Source organism: Nannospalax galili, unplaced genomic scaffold (genome assembly GCF_000622305.1).
Source record: "Nannospalax galili isolate Female #2095 unplaced genomic scaffold, S.galili_v1.0 scaffold146, whole genome shotgun sequence".
Classification (NCBI taxonomy): Eukaryota; Metazoa; Chordata; class Mammalia; order Rodentia; family Spalacidae; genus Nannospalax; species Nannospalax galili.
The window spans coordinates 6643597-6667858 of record NW_008357929.1 but is presented as its reverse complement, the minus strand read 5'-3'; the positions used below and the strand labels follow the sequence as shown (position 1 = coordinate 6667858).

The window sequence follows — 24262 nt, the reverse complement described above, 5'->3', positions numbered from 1 at the left end:
GCTTGGTGGCAGGGCATGCATCTAATGTACAAACCTGGGTTTGATGGCCAGGACTGAAAAAAATGGAATGGAAAAAAGCAAGACTGGAGAGATAGTTCAGGGGTTAAGAGGCCTGCTGCTCTCACAGAGGACCTGAGTTCAGTTCCTAGCGCCATGGCAGGAGGCTCACAACCATCTGTAACCCTAGCTCCAGGGGATCTGATGCCCTCTTCTGCCCTCCACAGGTAACTGTAATCATGTGCACATACTCTACATAGACACCCAGGCATAGATATAATTAAAAAAAAAAAAATCTTAAAAAAGAAAAAAGAAAAGCTACTCTGAAGGTTGATACATTGTCACATTAAAATCTCCAAGGATATACGTAAAAAGAATCTAATCAAACAATCAATCAATCAATCAATCCAATCAGAAAATTTCAAATGCCTATTTAATTTTTTCACAGAAGTAATTTTTGGAGCTGCTTGTTAAAAAGAAGCAGTTTAGCTGGGCGTGGTGGCACACGTCTTTAATACCAGCACTCGGGAGGCAGAGGCAGGAGGATCTCTGTGAGTTCAAGGCCGGCCTGGTCTACATAGTGAGTTCCAGGACAGCTGGGGCTACAGGGAGACCCTGTGTCAAAAAGACAAAAAAAAAAAAAAAAAGAAGCAGTTTATTCTTTAACTTCTAACTTAACTAAAAGGGGAGAGGCAGCAAATAAGCTTGGTCCACTGGAAACACAAAAACAAAAGCCTCCCAAACTCTTCCATGTAACCCACATCCCCAGCTATTTGCCGAATGATAAGTCCTACCTAACAAGGACATTTTTCTCACCCTTTATATGACAAGGGAAAATATCTTCCATGAAGCAAACATTTTTAAGATTTCAGCTTTTCAAATGTATGGTACTTGTGATAAAGGGTGTTTTAAAGCCCCCTTCTTCACTTAACCTGCCAACTCACATGGGAGACCATTAGCTCAGGCTGCCACAATGAAGGCAGGGCTTCTTGAAGACTCACACAATTCCCAGCTACTTATCATGCAAACAACCTGGGAGACTCATTTTCCTTGCAATGCAGTAGGAGGGGTAAATTACTGAGATAAGTAGATTATTGGGGAAAAAGTCACACTCAGATGCCTTATGAAATGATTAAACCCTGGGAAATTCATCCCCTAAATCCCCGGCCTCTGATAGTACACACATTCATTACTGGACCCAAGTAATCTACAATGAAGAACCTTCTTTAGAAGCACTAAGTACTCTTATTCGGCTGAATTTTCATTTAACTTTTCAAACAGTGAGTTCTTTAGTTTTGATGAGTGAGAGTCACCATATATGAGGCACATTAAAGGACACAGTAGACCATCAGACTTGTTAGATTTTCTACATTTTCTGAACTAGGAAACACTAGAGCCAATAACAAGTAACTCAAGCAGAATATGGTCTTACTGACTTCCTTGCATTTACTTCATAAATTCCAAAATTGAAGCAACAATTTCATATTGGATTAGTACCATGTTCAAATCTACTGTGACAAAATAGATCTTTCCTGTAAGAGGCTAACATTAGTCAAGTTGATTGTTAACCTGATGAACAGTCTAGAATGATGCTTCCAATCAATGTCCAGGAAAGTAGCTTAAATAAATGTTATGAGACAGAAATGAACCCTCATCTTCTGGCAAGAAGGTAAAATGCACAAAATAACAAACAACTGCTACCAACAAACCAGGAACCCTGATAATCAAAATTTTAATAAGAGAACTTCATAATGGAGGCCATTGGTGTCAATGTTTACTGTAGAACTTCTGTCCATTGGTTTGGGAACAGCCCTGCTAGCATCACCAAGCATCCCGAGTACCCAACAGCTACTTCAGTCATTCCAAACCACAGCTTGAGCGCTCATGGTCAGCTGTGAGATACTCAAGGAGTCACTACTCTTTTAGGAAAGCTGTGCCTGTGTAATGAAGTGGAGCCCTTCGGCTGCTTGTCCTAAATACAGACTATTTACTGATTCAGGAAGTTCACTTCCTCCTACCTGTCCGGCTAAGGAGGTCTGAGTCAGGGCGGCCCACCTGGTATATGGAGCAAAATCACTAGAGGAAAAAGTAGTGAGTCCCCCACCCCCCAACAGTTCTTTGTACAAAAGCATATTCCTTCCTCTGATGGGGACAGACTGTTCTCAGTCTCTTAATCTCTCTGTCTGTATGTGTCTTTCTGCCCCCCTTCCCTTTTCTAAGATAGGATCTCACTATGAACCTAAGCCTCAAACTGGCAATCCTCCTGCTTCACCTTCCTAAGTGTCAGGATTATAGGTTTGTGCTACCATGCCTGGCCAGCAGTAAGCTTTTTTAATCTTTGTGGGATTTTTTTTTCAGGGAAAATTTTCAAGGGTTATAATGTAACCTGTACTCCTGTTTTCCTTATGAGAGCTTCAGTGAAGGCTGAAACATCAGAATTCTTATAGTTCATTTTTTTACGTGAATGGTATATGCCTGGTTTGGGAAGAGAATGCGATATGATGTGATGTCCTAAAATTGATCTGGAGGGGCTAATGGTCCATGACTTTTTTACATTCAGTTGACAGTCTGACTATCCCTATTTTCATATAGTAGGTAAAGCTTAGGCAGGTTAAGGAGCTTGCCCAAAGTCTCAGTGCCAGAGCTGGTGCTCTCATCTATAGGAAACCAAAGTCTAAATACTATTCTCAGCTGATCCTGGAAAACAGTAGAGGGGAAAAAATACTAGTCAATATCTCAAATTGCTATACTTCATTTGTAAGAGTGTGACTTGTTAGTTATACAAGAATTTATACTTTTTAAAGAAGAGGAATCAGTGAGTTAATATAGAAAATCCATCAACCTAGCTACATAATAGCTGCTTGAACCATTTATCTGTAATAGCATGACGTATTTTATAATAGAATTGAGATTCAAGTCAGGATAATATGGGAGCGACAGAAATGCTTCCATTAAAAATACTCTGTGGCTATTTTAATGGAGTATTGCTTTAAGAAGCTGCAAAATATAATCTTAACAATGAGATATTAATTAGGTTTTCAGTTACTGAGGAAATATTTTAACATCTATGTAATGATGCATGCATATTTTGACATGCCTAGTTGAATTTGATTAAAAGCAACCGAGGAAACCCAAGTAGAATATTGTTATTAAGAACATGGATGAGAAGCCAGGCATTGTGGTGCACGCCTTTAGTTCCACACTTGGGGGTGGGGGTGAGGAGAGGCAGAGGCAGGCAGATCTCTGTGAGTTCGAGGCCAGTCTGGTCTACATAGTAAGTTCCAGGTCAGCCAAGACCACATAGTAAGACCCTTTCTTAAAAAACAAACAAACCCTAACAGAACAGATAAACAAACAAAACATAGATGATCTGAATGAATCTCAGCTCAAGCAATTACTGTATGGCTCTAGACAAATCTCTTAGCTTTTCTGTGCTTCAGTTTCTTCATCCCCAAAATATGAACATTTAAAGTCGCACTGGACTGAGGAGTCAATGAGTTAATATATTAAAGTGCTTAGAATATTGCCTCATACACATTAGGCATTTTGTGTTAACCAATGCTACATTCTTATTATTAAATATAGGGAGAAACCTGTACCACTGTGGGATATTGTGAGGGAGAGCCTAGGAGACACTATACGTGCATGTAGGCCAAAACAGTAAGGAAGTTGAGAGTTGGTAGAATGGAGTTGAAGAAAACACACTCAGCTGATACAACAGTTAAGGTCACCCAGAGGTTAAAGAGCAGATATGACTGAAGTGAGAAAGTGGGATGACAAGTCAAATCAGAGAACAGAAGTTTTAGTTATAAATGGCTAAGTTCCAGAGGTTCTAATGGCAGGCTGGATACAGCTATGGAGATAGAGGAGCCACAGCCTACAGTGTTATGACAGATCCTCCATCTTGAATTACACATGGTCAGATTAGTGGCAAGAAAACAGGACAAAGAGATCACTCTAAGTGAGTGTCAACATCCTCAAGGAACATGGGATTTCCCAAAACATTGTCTGATCATTTAATCCCAGCACTCAGGAGGCAGAGCTGTATTTTTGTGAGTCTGAGGCCAGCTTGGTCTATATAGTGAGTTCCAGGCCACCTAGTGCTATATAGTGAGACCCTGTCTCAAAGAAAGAAATACCCATCAGGGTTTTCAGTTAAAGATAACAATATCCACTCTAGTTTACTAAAGGGACTTTTAAAAGTTAAGGTATAGGAATTTTTAATCTTTAGAACAATAAGAAAACTAAATTTAGAGGATAGAGCCAGGGCCATTCCAACAGAGAGACCACTGCCTCAGCCACCTGTGAGGCTGCGCTTGACGACAGGAATTAGGTAGGAATTCGATACCAGAGTCTTCATGTGCACAGCTTGCACTTTACACAGTACATTTCTAGACCCACTTATCATCAGATACAACCCAGGTCACCTGTGGAATCCTTGTGACAAGGAGTCAGAGAAATGGACCTTTCTTTCAATTTCCTAACCTCTGTAGCTCAGGAAGGGAGAACTCTGAGAGACTGGGGAGTAGGGAGGGAGCCAATATCTGCAAGAGATGGTAATACTGATGGGGATGATAAGGAGGACAAGAGAGGGTTAACTATACAAGACAGGGACCTCCAGGACAGCACAGTAAGAGAGTAGGGTGCTAGGAGAGGTGAGAGGGAGGTGGCATTTTGCTGGTTCTGAGACAATAAGGTTATGGAAGGAAAAAGTGTCTCAACTAAGCAAAGTGCTCTGGGGAGTTAACCAGTATTTTAATTAAGTCAGGGCTAGGAAAGAGAATTGGTTCACAACGGCACAATATGAGCGTCTTTGAAAGATTCTGGCTCCAGGCATGTTGAACGTTCTTGTGGCTTGGCCACCCCAAGCACTCCTTCTCTATCTCTACTTGTTCAGTCTTCTCAATGAACCATGTGTCGATGAGCCTGTTTTAATTTCCCTTACTCCATGTACATTTGTAAGAAGTAATCTCTTTTTTAAAATTCCCATAGCATATTACTTATATTCCCTTTACATCACTAATCTGACTTTGCCTCCTAATGAGGAGTTATTTATATACCTGAATGAACTCCCCCACGGAACTAAGCTTCCAGAGGCAGGGCACATATCTGAATGACTTTTGTGTTCTTCTTAGAAACTAGTAAAGCATCTTGAACTCTAAAAATCTTTGGTGAATGGAGAATGAATTATTCTATGCTCTCCATCGCCTCATTTCATGATTTCCAGTGTTTGTGAGGGAAAGTACACAGGGGACATACCTACTAGGCTAAAGGCAAATACTATATCATCTTATAAAGGAACTTGAGAGTTATAGATCTGCGAACAAAGGGTCCTAGAGCAAACAGGACTGTACATCACCTAGTAATATACAAGTGCTCACCAGAAAGAGGAAAACCATGGGTCAATGAGATGGCTCAGTGGGTAAAAGCACTTGCTGCTTCCATACCTGTGATCCACATGGTGGAAGGAGACAACTGACTCCCACAAGTTGTCCTCTGACTGCTATACATGCGCCATGGCACATGTGTGTGTGTATGTGTGTGTATACATACACACAAATAAATGTAATAAAATATATTTTTAAAAAAGAAAGAGGAAAAGGAAAATGAACCACAGTGATTGAGGATCAAGTTAAGAGATGAGAAGGAATGGGGAAGTGGACTGGTTAATTTCTCTCTCCCCTTTTAAATTGTATTCATGTATTATTTAACTCTTTTCAAAGCTCTTTAAAAAGCAAAAATGTATTCCTGATCTAAATTTGGGGTTCATTACCTCTAAGAGACTAAGTGCTGGCATGTACTATTGGGTATCTTTTTCCTTCAGTATAGTTACTGTCCTTGGGTGATTGAGACATGAGCCAGGCAGTACACAGATCCTAGTGGAGTACCAAGATGGCATCCCCACAGGGCATGAGGTAAAGGGTGTGGGAAGGATACATGATGGATTACGGGTCATCTCAGGGACTTTCCATCCGAGTCATCACAAAGAGGAAAATCTCCCCCAGGCTCACTGCCATAATAATTCTAGGTCTTACCAGACTTCCATAGTCCTGCTGGACGGAATAAGTAAAATGTCTTATATTTTCCTTTTGAAAGCACTAGGAACAGCTCAAGGATTTGCACAGCAGAATGAAAGAGGAGCTGTCACTGAGTTCCTTGGGACTCACAGCTTGAAAGGAAAGAGGAGGCCCACAGGGGGCCTGAGGACCAAGCCCAGCAGGGGAGACTGAGCACTTCCACAGCCCAGGGGGTGGGACCAGAGCTCTTAAAGCCACAGATCTCCTCTGTGGGCACAGAGACCCTCCCAGCAGGGATCCATTCACACCAGTCACCCTTGGAGACTGCTATTTATGCTAAAGAAATTTATCCCACTCTATTGAACGCTTCTTGTCCAGAGTTCTCTTGGATCCCTTGTTTACGGCCCTTCGTCCTACATTGTGGGCAGTGCAATGGACAGGCCATTTGAGAGGGCAGGGATGGCTAATGATGGGTCTCTTAGCTCTGCAGTCAGTCTTTCCTTTGTGAACCAAACCCAATTTGGGTGCATTTGCTTTAAAAAAAAAAAAAAAAAAGAAGAAGAAAGCAAAAACCTCATTTGAGATTGAAGAAATGTTGGCTGTATTTGTATTCTATTCCTTTCATAAGAAAAAAGAACACCAAGGAAACCCCAGACCCAAATCTTTACAATATTCACATTCCATTCTTTTAGTGGCAGAAATATACAGCCAATCACTACAGGTACAGGTACAAATACTGCAGCTCCTTAAGATGAGAAATATCTTGAAGATTATGGGGTCTTTTATCACCAGAGAGATGCTAATTTTTATCTTGCAAAAAGTAAGGGAAGCCCCTTCTGAAATGTTTGCTTTTGAGGCAGAATTTAAACATATGCCACTGCTTTCATGAATTCTGTGAACCAAATCCTTATAAATCCTTTGAGTTGACAGATCAATTATTCCTTCTAACAGCTAATGAACTAATAACCCTTGGAAAATTTTCTTTCCCTGGGCTTAAAGCAGGAAAAAAAAAATTAAAAACCTTAGCGGGGGGAAAAAATCAATTAAAGACTACAGAGCAATAAAAAACAATTACATTCATTATAGCTTTTTAAAGAGCTATACTTTGTTCGAGAGCTATGATTTTTACATTAAAAACACATCAAATAACCCTGTATTTAATAAACATCATAAATGTCCTTAAACATGGCTTAATCTCATATTGAGTCCAATCAAAGGAAGGGAAGTAAGAAATGGTAGGGGAGGAAAGAGATGGAAATAGGACTACAGACGGGAATTAATAAGAGCGGTGTTCACAGGGAGCTCTCTGAATAAGACACTGAAGTAGGCTCTTGGGGAACTAAAGGAAAGAAAGGATGCAGAAAACAGCTCTAGTGGAGAAGGAAGAGAAGAGTGAAGGAGGCAGAGTGGCTCCTCCCGGGTGCACTCACCTCTGACTGTGCTGATGGAAGGAGTAGGTGGTAGATGGCAGATACTATAGGATAGATGTTCAACAGGAAAGAGACACTGAGGGGCCAGAGCAAGTGGTAGAGAGCAGTCTGCCAGAATGGGCGTGCACATGGCCCTGGAGGTGAGCTTACTGGGAAACTAGGACCTACTGGGGCAGAGAGGCATGGGGCTTTGGGATGGATAGCATGTTATAGTTATGCATTTTTTTAAATATTTTATTTATTATTTTCATTTTATGTGTATGCGTGTATTGCCTGCATGTGGGTAAGTGCACCCGTGTCATGCAATGCCCTCGAAGGACAGAAGAAGCTGTCGGATCCCCTGGAACTGGAGTTATGGACAGTTGTTAGCTGCCATGTGGGTGCTGGGATTTGAACCTGGGTCTTCTGCAAGAACAGTCAGTGTTCTTAACCGCTGAGCCATCTCTCCAGCCCCTATAGTTATGCATTTTAATCAAAGAGAAAACTGAAACACTGGGCATCTGAGTCGATGACTTGCTCAGGTCATGTGGCACTACACACAGTTGTGTATAAAAGTGTGTGCTTTATTTTTAATTGAGGAACGTGGCAGTGATCCAGATGATGACTACTGTTCCCTAAACTATAGTTCTTAGATGTAAAAGGCAAGGTTTCATTTTCAGTTGCATCTACTTTCTGAAATATTAACAGCTCTGGAGGTGTATGTCCAGAGAAGGCCACTTACATACCAGGAGACACCACAGAGCCAGAACTAGGTTGGAATCATAGCTCCACTGTTATTCGGTCTCAGTTGCTTTAACTACAGCATGGGGATATTTACAACTAACCTCAAGTCCTAAGTAGGAAATACAATGAAATAATCCTGATACATCAATCTGATTATATGGCATATAAAGGCCCAAGACTCAACTGTGTCTACCAATATGAACCTAGATCAAGGACTGGCTTCATAGGTATTGATCTCTGCAGTCACATAGAGTCCCATGCTAAGATGGGCCCTGAGATGGAGCTGCCAACTAGACAGTCTTAATAATTTCTGAACACGGGTCAGTTTTACTTTGTACTGGGTCCTAGATAGAGCTATGTGGGTCAAAAAGAAGGGCCCAGGAAGATGTTTATCTCTGGCAAATGACTCCCAGTGGAGCTACAAGTCTGCAATGGACATACTGTACTTTTCCAGCTGTTCAGTGCCAGAGCCTATTTCTTGCCTGTGGAGTTGTTTGCTTACAAAGTCTAGGTAAGAGGCAGGGTGGCCAACAGGACCAAAGGTCAGGATGGCCCTACCTCCCCATCAGTTAATGCAGAGCCAGTTAAGGGCTGGGACTCTGGAGTGTGAGATGGTTAGAAGAAAACAGAGAGTTCATTTTGGTGAATTCTGACAACAGAATCAACTCTCTGGGGGGATATCAGTGGCAATCCCTCCATCCACACTAGTCATGCTAGCCAGCGATGGGGCAGCAGCTGTGGCAATGAGATGTGCATTAGTTACTTTTCTTGTTGCTATGACAAAATATTGGATATGAAGCAACTTCAGGGAGGAAGGGTTTATTTTGGCTTACAGTTTGAGAACATATAGTCTACCATGTTGAGCTAGGCATGGGTCAGACGGCTTCATGATGATGAAAGCACAGCTGGGACTCTACTGCCTCACATCTTAAGGAATAGGAAGCAAGTCTAAAATAGAAAGCCTCAAGGCCGGATTCTAGTGACTCCTTCCCCCAGCAAGGCTTCTAAAGGTTCTACAACCTTCCAAAACAGAACCACCTGCTGGGGACCAAGTGTTCAAACACAAGACTGTGGGAGACATTCCTCTCCATTTTCTGTGTTGGACATCCAACCTATTCTATGATTTATTTTTCAAACTACTCGATATTCTTTCTCCTTCACCTTTAAAAAATTGTTTTGGGACTGGAGGGATGGCTCAGTGGTTAAGAGCACTGGCTGCTCTTACAGAGAACCCGGGTTTGATTCCCAGCACCTACATGGTGGTTAACAACCATCTGTAACTTCAATTCCAGGGCATCTAATGCCCTCTTCTGACCTCGATGGGAATCACTTGACATGGGTGCACTTACAAACATGCAGGCAATATACTCATACATATAAAATAAAAATAACAAATAAAATATTTTTAAAAATGTTCTTGAGACAAGGTATCACACAGTAGCCCAGAAAAGCCTCAAACTCAGGGTAGTCCTCCTGCTTCAGCCTCCCAAGTGCTAGGATTATAGCTAGCTATCCCAGCTATAATTCACTATCCTAGCTTCAATATCCTTTCAATAAACTCCTTTTGCATTCAGTTGGTCAGGGATAGTTTGTGTTGCTGGTTCCTAAGAGCCTTTTTGGACACTACTGTTGTGGAGTTACTAGCTCAGTAATTCCCCAGCTGACTGACAGCACATGGATCATCGGGCCTGAGGCAGCGCTTACTAGACATGTACTGCTGGTGCTAGAATGTGATGCTTATGTATCTCTCTACAGAAGGGCCCTGGAGGGTATCTAGTCCACATTCTAGGAATCCTTCAAGAATTGGAGATCTGAATCATATTTAAATTAAGACACTGCTAATAATCAGAGGTGTGCTAAGTAGAGTCTTAATCATGGGTGATAGACCTTGAGGTTGGCCAGCTCCCAGGGATATGGTTCAGGATCAATGGCCATCTTAGGGCTTGTAAGGATATCCCCAAATGTCATCAAATTGTCAAGACTGAAGTTCAGGAAATTCCACATCATTCATGGGCAGAATATGAACTGTCACTCCTTCAGCGTATGTAATTAAGATGGTGGCTGAGTCCCTAACGGATTTCCAGAGCATGATAGCACTGAGATATTCTGGGATTCAGAAAACCAGGGGCCACTTAAAAGATACTCTCCATTCATATTACAGCCTCAGGAAAAGAAAAGCAAAAAAGAACTCAAGATGCAGAATGTAGCACTGCTGACTCTGGTACCTGGATCAAGGATGCTCCTGGGAATTCTGTCCTGTCCTTTCTCTTGAAGACAAGCACATTCTATATTTGACCAAGGACTGCGGAGAGGTGAAAAGAGTCCAGACAAGCTACTTGAACTGGACTCCTGACAAAAATCACTTGACTTTTGGCATCATATCTTTATTTCTACAATGCCACTTGACTGGCTAGGTGATTTCCAGTCACTGAGTGAGAGACCCTAGTCCAGGACCGTGTCATTGGTCTCTAAGCTCAGAAAGAGCCATTTATGAAAACTCACTGCAACGTCCAAGATGCAGCCCACCTGACCTGGTCTGAATAGCAGGCATATTGAGCGGCCAGGTTGGGAGAGGCACAGAAAGGCTGTGCAGTGGATAGGGATGGGAAGAAGACCACTGAGACAGTCACAAGATGGGGGTAGAGTACTTAATGCAAAGCCAGCATATATAGGGTCCCATGGCTGGTAAGCAACTGGTAACTGCATGGGGTTGGATAAGAGTTGCCGGATTTCACAGATTAGGCAACAAGTGATGAGGCAGTTGTCATTTCCTCAAGAGGAAAAAGACTGGATCCAGCAAGAGCACAGGTGGTAGCCGGGTGTGGCAGCATACACCTAAATCCCAGTGCTCAGAAGGCAGAGGCAAGTGAATCTCTGTGAGATTCTCTGTGAGGCCAGTCTGGTCTATATAGTGAGTTCCAGGCCAGCCAGCGCTACATAGTTAGACCCTGTCTCAAAAACAAACAAACAAACAAACAAACAAACAAACCAGCAACAATTTAAAAAAACAGTGGTGGGAGGCCAGTGTCAGGCTTGTGGGAGTGCAGCTGACTCCAGGGATGCCTGCAGCTGGTCACTGCCAACAGGAAGGTAAATGTTTGCTGGTCCCTGCTCTGAGAGACTCAGAAGGCAGAGGTGTGGATACCCTGGGAGGTCCCAAGAGCTTCAAAGAGAAAGGCAGAGATGGGTAGGGAAAGAAACAGCCTGAGAAGGCTTTCCAGAGTAAAGTACTCATACCCAGGGCTTTATTTGAATTTATCACCTCTTATTAGTGTCTTTTGAAATGCGAATTAGCTGATTAACCACTGCTCACAGCCTTCCAACTGTTCTTTATTCTCTGGCATTCAGCAACTTTGTTCTAAATAGGGTAGGCCACAGTAGGCCACCAGGGGGAAATTATTCTCAGGGTTACAAGAACACTGACCAGGCAAAATTGTGCCCTGGGCAGGAGGGATCAAGTTGGAGGTGAGGTGAGATTTTGCCTGGAGCCAGGCTCTAGCAACCCCTGCTATACATATTTAGCTCTGCTGGGGACACTGTTTACCTCTGCAGCCTGTCAAACTCTCTCCCTCCCCACCCTCTTTCTGTTTACTATCTTCATTTTCTAAAAGGTTCATTAGTTCTAGGTCCCCCGGAATGGGCGCGCACTTGCTGTAACGCTGTTTGGGATGCCGGTTCACATGTATGAACAACAGGCTGGCCTCTGGCAGAGCCAGGCTCGCACTTGCTCCTGCCTCCAGTTTGGCAACAAGACACAAAGGCGGCCTGGCTTGTATACACTTTCCAGGCTGAGCCCCTATTCAGAGGGGGCTGCAGCTTGCGCGTAATGGGCCCCCTACAGACAAAGCCAGCAAGTTTCTTAATTAAGTCTAAGTGAAAGACAGATCCCGCTTACATCTTCCGAGACCCTTCCTTCAGAACTTCAAAAACACCCTAGACTGCCTATCAAACCCAGGCACGGATAACTAGTGAACAATTTTTCCTCTTTTTAAATATAGAAAGCCAGGCCCCCGGCGCCAACTCCTCAGCCCCCTCTCACTTTCCCTGCAATTTTAGACATGGCTCTGGTTTATAAAACAGGAAACAAAGGGACTTCTTGTGTGTCAGAGAAGCCCTCGGAGGGTCTGCATTTCATTCTGGCCCTCCCCACAGCACTGCGTTGTCTAAAGAGCTCTTTAACTGGTTTAGTCTCATTAACATTTCCACGAGGTATCAAAGGATGTGCCACAAATCCAGCATCCCTGTCTATATATCACAGAAGGACAAATCCGTGTACAGGACACATCAAAAAATTAATTATTAGCTAATTGCCTTCTTGGAAATGTGATTTTTTTTAATATCCCCTCCTTCCCCTTCAGTCTCCTTCCATCCTAGCCCCAGAAACCCTCTTGCAGACAAGCCTGTTTTCTGGGCTTTGCTGTGATAATGTTCTTTGCAAACAGAAACCAATTATTCTGCAGCAGTAAGTCACCACGAGTATGAATTGCTTTAATTTTTCCCCCTTTTAGCAGCTGCCCAGGGTGGGTTGTGAGGTGGCTTCAATAATGAAGCTCGACTGAATACCAAAGCAGCACCAAGGCTGGGAGTCCTGCGGGGAAAATGACGTTCGGAAATACAAGTGCATTTTCCTTGTGAGCTGCTAATCAATGAGTTAGACACCCCCAAATGCACTTTCCGCTTGGGAATTTGCATCTCCAACGCTGCTGCTCCGCTGCTTTCCCCAAGTCCCGTGCACCTGGTTAGCTAGTAAAATGTCACCTTACAGTTAAAGTGCTAAACACGCCCTGCTTTTCTCATCTGTCTTCTCTCCCTCCCCCTTTGCCTTTTCCTTCTACAATTCTTTGCTTTCTCATTAGAAATGCCCAGCAACGCCTGGCGGACAAAGACACAGCAAACAAAGTGTATGCAAAGGGAAAAAAAGTGCAGAGGAATTCTTCATTCACTGATCTCTAGAATACATTAATATCTGAAACTGCTGGCACAGCCAAAAATACTTGGGCAGCTAACAATGCAGGCAATGATTCGAAGTCTGGGATCTTCAAATAAACCCTGTGCTGTCATGGCCACCAGGAAGGAGAAGAATGGCCATATTAGCTGACCTTCATTTTGTTGTTTCTTCAGACCTGACTGCTGGACCTCTGTTTGCTTGTTACTAGGATTTCTTGACTCAAAAATTTTAGCATTTCCCAGGCAATACAAGAGCCAGTTTATTAGGTAAATAAACCAGGCCTTAGGCAGCCTTTTCTGCTCTATAATGGGAACTGGGCAAAGTGGAATGAGGTTGAGCTGGAGTTGGGAGAATGACTGAGAAACGGAGGTCTCATCATTTTTCCCTCATCAGAAACACCAATGAACAATGAGGACAGAGTTGACAAATCATCAAACTGGTGTTCTGCTTTGGTTAACTTAGCCAACATCACCACCAAATAAGGAGGACAGGTTCACAATAAGAAGCAGCAGAAACTGCGTGGCTTTCTTCGGAGGCCAGGACTTCCCACAAGTTCACAAGCTATTGAAGACTATTGGGTGGATAATGCCTTCAAACGGAGCTAATGGTGGTGGATTTCATTCACCTGTCATAATTACTTAAATGTTTTCATATTATCCAAACCACTTCCTAGTGAGGATCTAATCTTAATAACGTAGTAGTGAAATCAGCAATGCAGAACTGAGTCAGTTTCAGGAGAGCCACTGGGCCTTCTGATTGTCAAGACAGAAGCCTAACAGGCCCTGATCACAGTTGCTGTCTGTTTACTGTCTCTACACCTTCCGTCCACTGCAACACAAGTTCCATGAGGGCAATGGCCACTGTTGGATCTTCCCTCCCTCACTACACCGTGGGGAATCCAAGATACACTTCCCAATAGAACTGATGATATTTTTTGGCTACCTCTGGAAAAAAATGCATCCTTCAATAAAAAGCTTTCAGCTGCCATATCTAAATGAAGAAGAGATCCATCATAACAGTCCCTCCCGAGCCATGGAGAATGGTTCCAGGGACTGCCTCTGTTGTTACCCCACAGCCTCCAAATCCATGGATGCTCCAAGCCCTATATAAAATAGAGTGCTTGCTTATCACCCAGAGACAACCTCACATACTCCATCTTTTGAGGTGCTGGGGATCTACCTGACACAGGGCCTGATCACCTCTAGATGACTTGTGATACCTAATACGACAGAAATGCAATCTAAATAGATGTTACACTGCACTGCTTAGGGAATAGTGCCAAGAAAGAAAGTCTGTACATGTTCAGTTATAGATACAATTTGTTTCTCAAATATTTTCTATCTGTGGTTGGTTAAACCCATGGATGTGGAACCAGTGACATGGAGGGCCAACTATGTTTCCTGAAGTGGTAAGGTCCATCTCCACTAAAACAAATACAAATTCCAGTGTCTCACAGTTCCCAATTTCAAATTAAAATATATCCTGTAATCAAGTCTGAAAAAGATTACTCTTGCTTCAAGTAGGTCATGTAAATAGATACAAAACATATATGTTTTCAAAAGTATAAAGTTATACAGTTGCTTTGTTGGAAAATAAATATAAAAAAAATTCTAGACTTCAGGAAGAAAATCAAGTCTAACAGTATGAGATAGTACCTCAAATAATTTAAAAGAAAAAGAGAGAGTCTGAGCAGATACAGCATGTTTGCATAGAAAAACAACTGGAAAGATATATCCAAAATGTTAATATGTCTTCAAGCAATTATTCCAGACACAGAACGGCATTTCTTTAAATATTGCTATTCTTTTTTTTTGGTCTTTTGAGACAGGGTCTCCCTGTAGTCCCAGCTGCCCTGGAACTCACTGTGTAGACCAACCAGGTATCTCAAACACAGAGATCTGCCTGTCTCTGCCTTCAGACTGTTGGGATTAAAGATGTGTGCCACCATAACCAAATCACAATAATTATTTTTACAATTGGAAAAAACTCAATAAGCCTTTTGTAAAAACAGAATATATTAGTGAAAGAGCATGATCTCTCAAGAATTAACACACACACACACACACACACACACACACACACACATGAAAGTTTCTTTTTTTTGGCTTTTTTTTACAATAGGCTAAGGTGTGTGTTATATCACATGTACACACACACAGATGAAACATACACATGGATATTCATGCTTAAAGCTATACCTAAGCTGTATGGGAATATTCTTAGGAGAGGGTTGCACCTCTTTCTCTCTCTCTCTCTCTCTCTCTCTCTCTCTCTCTCTCTCTCTCTCTCCCTCCCTCCCTCCCTCCCTCCCTCCCTCTCTCCTAAAACAAAATCACTGTGTGAATCTTAGCTCTAAGCAACCAGGTTTCACATTTCTGGTTTTAAAAGAGATTATACTCAAGGATGCTCAGTTACTTTGAATAGGTGTGACATTCCAGGCTGATGGGTATTCATACCTGTCGACAGCTGTGAATTAGCATTTCAAACCCCTTCTAAAGTGACTTATGAACTTGTTCTATATGAGGCTTCAGCACTTTGTAGAAAAGCAAATGTTGAATGCATACCAGGGTGGAAACTCTTTACTGCTAGGAAGCAGTGGCCAACAGGAATGTTAGAGACTCAGTTGTAGAAAGACAATGTTACATACCTATAGATGCAAAGTCACCAAGCTAGGAATGAGGAATATAAACACCGCTTTCCATTTTAATAGGGTACTTACAGGGTGGTAAATATGCCTGGGAGAGGAGTCTTAATGTGAAAGTTGTACATCAATAGTTTCCCCTCTATAGTATCATTTTGTTTGTTTTCATTCCTACAAGGTTATAGCCAGAAATGAATTTCAGCATATTTAAATAAATGCTCAGTTCAACTCAAAATGTCCCTTAAAATATAACTTAAACAGAAAATTGGGCTGAAGAGATGGCCCAGCAGTTAAGAGCACTGGCTGCTCTTGCAGAAGATGAGGATTCAAATCCCAGCATTCACATGGCAGCTAACAACCATCTGTAACTCCAGTTCCAGGGGATCTGACACCCTCTTCTGTTCTCTGTGGCACTGCACAACAATACACTCATACACATAAAATTAAAATAAAATTTAAAAACCTAGGAAATTTTATTAAGGAGTTCAAATAGCCAAAGAAACAATAAAAGGGAATTGAGAGCTTTGGATTGAAAATAGATTTCTACAAACACACATGAAAAAAACACCTTAAAAATTCTACAGGAAAATATACATCCATTTTAAAAAAGAAACTCTCAAGTATAGAAATTAAACTGAAAAGCTAGTTAGATGATTTGGTGCTCAGTGATTAGAAATACTTGTGGTTTAGTTTCCAGCACCCATGTCCCATGGATTCTGACACCTTCTTCAGGCATTCAAGCCCCTCCCATGTGCTCATGAATAAAACTAAAATAAATCCTTTTTTAAACATTTAAAAAGTAAGAAGGCTGCTTCCCTGAATAGAAAGCTCTGCTTAAGTTATAGAAGAAAAAGGGCTCATCAGTGTAGCAGACCAAGGTATTGACTTACTCTAATTTCCCCATCCAGTCACCAGGACCGCAGGCCACGCTTGCACCACTCTTCAGAATCCTAGGAGACCCCCTCGCCTTTCCTATCTCAGCTCTGCTTCTTTCTGCACTGCTGCCTTCAGTTCCTGCTGGGCATCTCTCACCATCTTTACTGACGTGTTTTTCAAGCTCTGAATCTTTTTTTTTCCTCCCCAAACTCAGGGCCTTGTCATGCTAGGGAGGCACTTCACCTACTGAGCCATATTCCCAGCCTGAGTTCCTTACCTTAATTTTTCAAGTACAATCTCATGATTCAAGTATGGTAACCTCTCCCTGAATATTAAAGTTCTTAAAAGTCCCCATTGTTGAAGAGAATTCAGTTAAGGAACTTAACATGTTATGGAAGGGGAAATAAGTTTAATGCAAGTAATGCATGAATATATTTTACTTTCTTTTACATTATTTATTTATTTGTTTTGTTTATTTATGTGTGTGGATGTGTATGCTATGGCACATGTGTGGGGGTCAAAGGACAACCTGGGGAAATGGTTCTCTCCTTCTACCATGTGGGTTCCAGAGATTGAACTCAGGTCAGTAGACTTGGCAGCAAATACCTTTGCTCACTGAACCATCTTGAGGGCATGCATGAATATATTTTATATTAAGGAATATAAAAGTATACTGGAGAGATGGCTTGGTGGTTAAGAGCACTTGCTGCTCTTGCAAAGGACCCAGGTTCGATTCCCAGCACCCACAATGCGTGGCTCACATCCACTTATAACTTCAATTTCAGAGGTTCTGATACCCTCTTCTGGCCTCTGTGGGAACCTGGGCGCATGTGGTGCACATTTAAATAAGCAGGCAAACACATATAAATAAAAATAAATAAAATGTTTAAAAGGATATAAAAAGCGGAGGCTTGCATAGGCAAACTGTAGAAGGCATTGTACACTGTGGATGTAAACAAGAGCTGGCACAGTACAATTACTTTCCATTCGCCAGTCCTGCTCACAAGATGCTTTAGAAGGCTGTTCTCCTGCAGTCACTAAGTCATGCGTTCTGCTCAGCTGTAACCATGACTAAGCAGCCTCCTCTCCTGTGGCTGGCCTGCCTTCCTTGCTCAGGATTCTGATTTGATGGTCCAGGGTTAGCTGACACCTGTCTTAGAGCTTCAAGCATAGATGATGGACAGGGCAGCTTGAGTGTTCCAAGTACTTTGGTGACAACTACTTCTGCCCACTCCTACCATCTTTCTTTTTTTTAATTCTCTTGGCTCTTCCTTCACTTATTTATTGAATAAGGGCCCACTATGCCAGCCACTGTGCCAACTTACGGTTCTTCTACATAGAAGTTCTCTGAACCTAGGGTTCAGGTCTGTTTTACTTGTTTTGTTTTGAGGCAATGTTGGCTTTGAACTTCGGATCCTCCTGACTCCACTTCTCATTTATTTGGATGTGAACCACTACTCCCAGCTTCAGAACTTGTTTGTACCATTAACATCTAGCAGAGCATACAGCACAAAACAGAAGTCTGATAAACCCCTCTTGAATGACTAAATGAGCGAATGCTTGAATGAATGAAAGAACTGAATGAGACATAGCTATGAGTCTCAGTGAAGGACATAGGTAATAGGCATGTGTAAGTCAGTACATGATAGGATGGGTCCTAGAGTGTCCACCAGGATGCAGAGCTGGTGAGTCAGAGAAGAATTCTAGTGTAGTGTTCAATCTGAATATAAGAACCTGTTGGAAAACTCTAAAACCTCTATACTCCAGAGCATTTAAATCAACATTTACGCAAAGAGGAAATCCAGGCATTGTCATTTGTTAAATTCTCCAGGTCATTCTGATGTGTAGCCCAAGGAGAGAACTGGTGTTCCAGCTCCTTTCCAATCCATGGGTCATCCTTGAGCCAACAGGATCCATTCCATGTCCCCTAAGGGCAACTTAAAATCTCTGGCCTTTCCCAGACTTACTGAATCAGAGTCTGTGCTCACATAAGATCCCCGAGGCTATGGGTGAGCTGGCTAAGGGAAATGAGGGCTAAAGACAAAGGGTCTTCTGGGTAGGGGAAGGGAGACAGGAAGGAAGAATGGTGACTGGTTCCACAGGTCAGATCCCAGACCTCAAAGAAGAGAAGGAGTGTGTTGGGGGTCAAGAATGCAGTGTGGTGTAATAGGGAAGTGAGGGAGGGAAATAGAGATTAGATCTAGACTACATCCTGCTTATCAATGGAAACTATGCTAAGGAGCTTGGACTTTAAAACTTAAAAAATTATAGCCAGGCATGGTAGCACATACCTTTAATCCCAGCACTCTGGAGGCAGAGGCAGTGGGATCTGTTTGAGATCAAGGCAAGCCTGCTGTGTTAGTCACTTTTCTGTTGCTGTGCTAAATCACCATGGCCAAGACACCTTGCAGAAGGAAGAATTTATTGGGCTTAAGCTTACAGGTTATGGAGGGACGAGAGTCCATCCTGGTGGGGCGAGGGGCATGGTGGCAGAGGTGAACAGAGCAGAAAGCTGAGAGCTCACATTTTCAAGCAGGCACAGAGATGACAAACCAAAAGTGGAGCAAGGCTCTCAAAGTCCACCTCCAATGATATACTTCCTCCATTAAGGCCACACCTTCCTAAATCTCAGCCAACAGTGCCACCAACTGGGGCCCATATACCAGGTGTCAAATCCTTGAGAACCCATGGGGCATTTTCATTCAAACAACCATACCTGGGCTATATAAGAACTTGTTGTATACAACCAAAAACATAAAAATAAGAGTAAATCCTTCTTTCAGTTCATCTACGATAAAATTATTAATCAAGATATTAAAACAAACAAACAAAAACAAAGGAATACACAGGAACACCACTAAACAGAGTAGAAGAGGTGCCCTCAGTCTGGATTGCTCCTCAGGCGACTGGCCTATGCTCAGAAAAGCCTTCTGATCTAAGAGATGGGAAGGCACTTGGCTTTTCTCATCACAAATATTAGACAAGACTGGAATGAGCCTGTCACAGAGTTGATATAAGCCCTCAAAGAAATGCTATGGCTTCCTCAAAAACTCCTTGGAAACTGCTTCTTCCTTTTACCACTGTCAGCATCTGATATTGGCCACCGAGGAGCCAATAAACACTAATCATATTCTACATGTGTCTCCATGGCTGAGGTGTTTCTTTCTCTCTTCAACTTGAAGGTGGGACCTTGGGCTGACACCCTGGGACTCTCCCTTGCAGCAGACCATCACTGAAGGGACTCAGCAGAAATGAGATGTGTGGATGACAGATGACTGTGCCACAGAAGCCCAAATATAATAAATAATTGCTTGTTTGGAATCTGCACCTGTGTGGGAGTGTGCTGCACACCTGCCAGGGGCCGGTTCCTCCTGTTTTCTCAGCCCATCAAAGGGGCAGCTGCTTCATTCCCGCCTGTGACCTTCTCTCATACATCCACGCAGGAAGGGCCTGTGATGTTCCCCAATACACAGCTTCTCTCAACATTTAATAGCCATACCAAACAGACTTGCCCTTTATTGTCAGTCTGGTAAAATTCCATCTGGAATTTTGTGTCACTGAAATTTCTATAAAATGAAAATAAGATATTAAAGACATCTGGCCACATTAATTAACAGGGAGGTGATAGTGCTGAGTTCATCTGTGTAAGAAGGTGATAAGTACTAGTATATTTTCTCCTACTAAGTCCCAATTCATAGGATCAATGTTCCACTCCTGATTTTCCAGAAAATCTACTTTTACAGATCCCACACTCATTCTGACAGTAGGAGTTCTACTTTATTTGGTATTCATACACTGATTACCATTTCATACCCACGACACTCACAAAATAGTCTTTAAATCTCAATGTTAAAGGAGTGTGCTATTGTGGTGGTCAACAGTTTTAAGGTATAATGTAGAAATCTAAAAGTTAGGCAATTTCACATAGAACTTGAGGTTTCTGACTCATCCTGAAAACCTCTCAGAAGAGCCTGCACTCCTGGGCTGCATTGACACCTGGTACCAGTCACCCGGTGAGAAATAGGTTCCTGGGCTAGATGCTTCCAATCTCTCATTTGTGTACCTGCCCAGCGAATGCAGAGTGGGAGTGTGGCTCCAGTCCCAAAGAGCTTTGTACTCATGCGTCTCTAATAAGCTGACCAGTCTGGTGCACCAATGTAATACCATCACTGGGGAGGCCAGCCTGGGCTAAGAACCTATCTCAGAAAAAGACATACATACAAACATACATGTGTGACACAGCAGGAAAATGGAGTATTATCTATGAGACTTACTATTTCAGTGGCGCTGAAAGAAGGTCTGATTTAAGTCTCTGGGGAGGTCACCAGGGTAAGCCAATGCTAAGGAGTAGAATATGTGACACAGGGTAGAGCCCTGTAAGGTCTCGGATCCAGAGCCCAGAGCTGTGGGTATGTTCTGGAGGCAGCATGGAGCTCTGGAAGGTTGGCTGCCAATTGCCTGTGTGCATCAGAGTGATCATGTGAGTGGCTGTATCTAACACACATAGAGAAAGACGAGTCTGAGGATCCACTCAGGAAAATACAATTCCACCCACATGAGAAATATGACAGGATGCAATGGGGACCTAAGGGCACTGGAGGAAGGGGGAAGAAGAGCTCTACTGAGAGAATCTGACCCACGGGAAGACTGGTGGTCCCCAACACAGATCCTGGGGCAGGCTGGCTTTTTGTTTCAGTTTCAAGCAAGTGGTGTGTATTTATGGTAGTGGGGTGAGGGGTTGAGGATGATGAATTTAATTTATATTTGCTCAGTGCCACAAGAGGACAGGGTAATCAGGAGACTGATGGGCAGATAAAAGGTGCAAATGTGAGAGATGCACTGAGTGGCAAGGGCAGCTGAAGGCTGGGGATGGAGAGGATTTGTGAGAAAGAAGTCAGATGCCTGAGGATGTTATGGGCCATAAAACCCAGAAAGCCTGCACTCTATTTCAGGATACAGTGGAGGGGCTGTGGCTCAGGGGTTTGGCTCACTTGCCTAACATGTGAAAGGCCCTGGGATTCAATCCCCAGCTCCAGAAAGAAGAAGAAAAGACTGGAAGGAAGAGTGGATGGAGAGGCAGTCCCTTGATGTATAGCCTTAAGAACCCAATAACACTGTTGTCCTGATTGCCCTAAAAGCTCCAAGTTTTTACTGAGCCCCTGGAATGATAAGTGGGGCTCAGTTTACCTAGAGACAGTAAAATCAGATGGTAAGGGTTAATTATAGTTATTCTTTCTACTGCTACGTACCAAACAGCCACAGTGGAGCAATGATAAAGCTGTGTCTATTTAAACAGCCAAATTGAGCATTCTACTACCTTTTATCTGAACCAGCCCCCATATTCACGCCTATCAAAGCCTCTTATGTAAAGAATCCAAAAGTAAAAGATGCCAAAATAATCCTGGTCCTTGATTTATCGATTCACAACTGGTTCCCCAGCACCCCTTCCCCTGTCCTTTCCACTGTTTCAGAATTTTGCTATAAATTCTTCATCAGATGAGGGGCGCGGGCATGGTGGTGGCGGATGTCAGGGTGCTGGCTGTGGGGAAGGCGAAGTACAGATCCCAGCTGGGAACAGAGAAGCTCACACCCTAGAGAGGGTTGCTAGAAGGCTTCTCACAGTCTGTTCCTGCCACTCCACTCACCCAGCTCCCCCTCCTGCTCCAGCCCTCCCCAAATGAAGGATCAGCCTCTCTTCTGCTACTCTGCTTCCACCTGTACAGCACCTTGGTTTGGGTGCTTTTAGGAAAAGTATCAGGATAATTTTAGTATTATAGCTGGGTGTGGTTGGTTCGTGTCTTCAGTCTCAGGAGACTGAGGCAAGAGAATTCCAGACCAGCCTGGGCTAAATAATGAAAATCAGTAGAAAATGAAGGAGGGAGGGGTGGAGGAAAAGGGAGGAGAGGAACATACATGCATACACATACATATATATACATATACATTTACATACATACATATGAAAGACAGGGTCTCACGTACCTCAAAGGCTGGCCTCAAACTCAAACTTAATAGGTAGCCAAGGATAACCCTAAACTTTTTAAAATTTAATTTTTGAGATTTTCATACAATACAATTTGATGGTATTTAGATCCCCTCCTCACTTACCTATCCCCACCTCCTCTTATTGCCCCCCCACCCAATTTAATGTATTCTATTATATATACACATATAATAAGGCCTACAGAGTCTAATTTGTATCTCCAAATGTCCTTCAGTGTGGGTTCATCCATGAACTTTTTAAAAACTGTATTTATTTTTATTTTATGTGTATGAGTGTTTTGCATGCATGTATGTAAGGGCACCCATGTCCTACAGTGTCTACAGAGGTCAGAAGAGGGCATCAGATCCCCTGGAACTGGAGTTATGGGTGGTTGTTAGCTGCCATGTGTATGCTGGAAACTAAACCTGGGTCCTCTGCAAGAGCACAGTCAGTGCTCTTAACCACTGAGTCATCTCTCTAGCCCCAGATCCTGAACTTTTGATCTCTCCCTTCTACCTCCCAAGTGCCGAGACTACAGGAATTTACCACCATACTTGGGGCTTAGTGGTGCTGAGGACTGAATCCAGGATTTTGTGCGCGTTAGGCAAGTACTCTACCAGCTAAGCTACATTCCCAGTAAGAATCATGACTGCTCGCTTCAGCAGCACATGTATTAAAACTGGAATGATACAAAGAAGATTAGCATGGCCCCTGCACATATTTGTGAAGCATTTCCAATTTTTTCTTACTGTGACTCTAAAAACTGTAGTGTTGGTGAAATGGAAATGTATGTTATGTCCAAAGTCATTTCATAAAAGATAAAAACTTTTAAAAAAGAGTCTTGATATTAAAAAATAAAAGCCCTATAGTGTGCAGGGCCTAGGAGACATTTGTCAATGAGTACAAGTTTCAGGGGCAGAAGTTCTGCTGTTCTATTGTACAGAAAAGAGACTATAATTAATAATATATTATGAATTTCCTCTTACCATTGCAATCTTCTCAGCGATTTGAAATACATACTGTTTTTAACCATGGTCACCCTGCTGTAGACCTGGAAGATTTGTCCTTTTGCCTAACTGGAACATTTTTGTTAAATGTTGACCATTTCCCTATGCTCATCCACTTACCCTGTAGTAACCACAGTCAACTCTCTACTTCTGTAAGTTTATTTTTTTCGGATGTCATAGCTGAGCGATGTCAAGCAGTATTTGTCAATGCCTAACCTATTTCACCTATGATAACAACCTCCAGGTTCATGAATGTTGTCCTGAATGACACAATTTCTTTCATTTTTAAAGCAGAAGACTATTCGATATCTGTCTAATATGCCACATTAACTTAATCTCCTTCATCTGCTGATGGACACTTAGGTGGCTTCCATGTCTTGGCTCCAGTGAACTTCACGAGCAAGCATGCAGCCGTCTCCTCCACACAGCGGCAGGATTGCTGGAGCTGTTTTTGAGGAAACTCCCCAGGGCTTCTCGTCATGTTGGTTGAAGCACACATTCCACAAACAGCATATAAGAGATTCCTTTCAGCCACATCCCCACCAGCACTTTACTTTCTGCTTTGGATCTAACTAGCCATCCACAATCTCTCTTTTTTTTTTTTTTTTTTTTTTTTTTGGGAAAGGGTCCCCCTTTACCC

At 42.6% G+C, this 24262-nt stretch overlaps 1 protein-coding gene and 1 pseudogene across 3 annotated transcripts in view; one reads left to right on the top strand and one right to left on the bottom strand.

Annotated features, from left to right (window-relative positions):
* Window positions 1–24262, bottom strand: part of Stx8 (syntaxin 8) — a 277290-nt gene that overhangs the window by 49841 nt on the left and 203187 nt on the right. The gene's annotated exons all lie outside the window — the stretch shown is intronic.
* LOC115068064 lies at window positions 23265–23358 on the top strand (annotated as a pseudogene).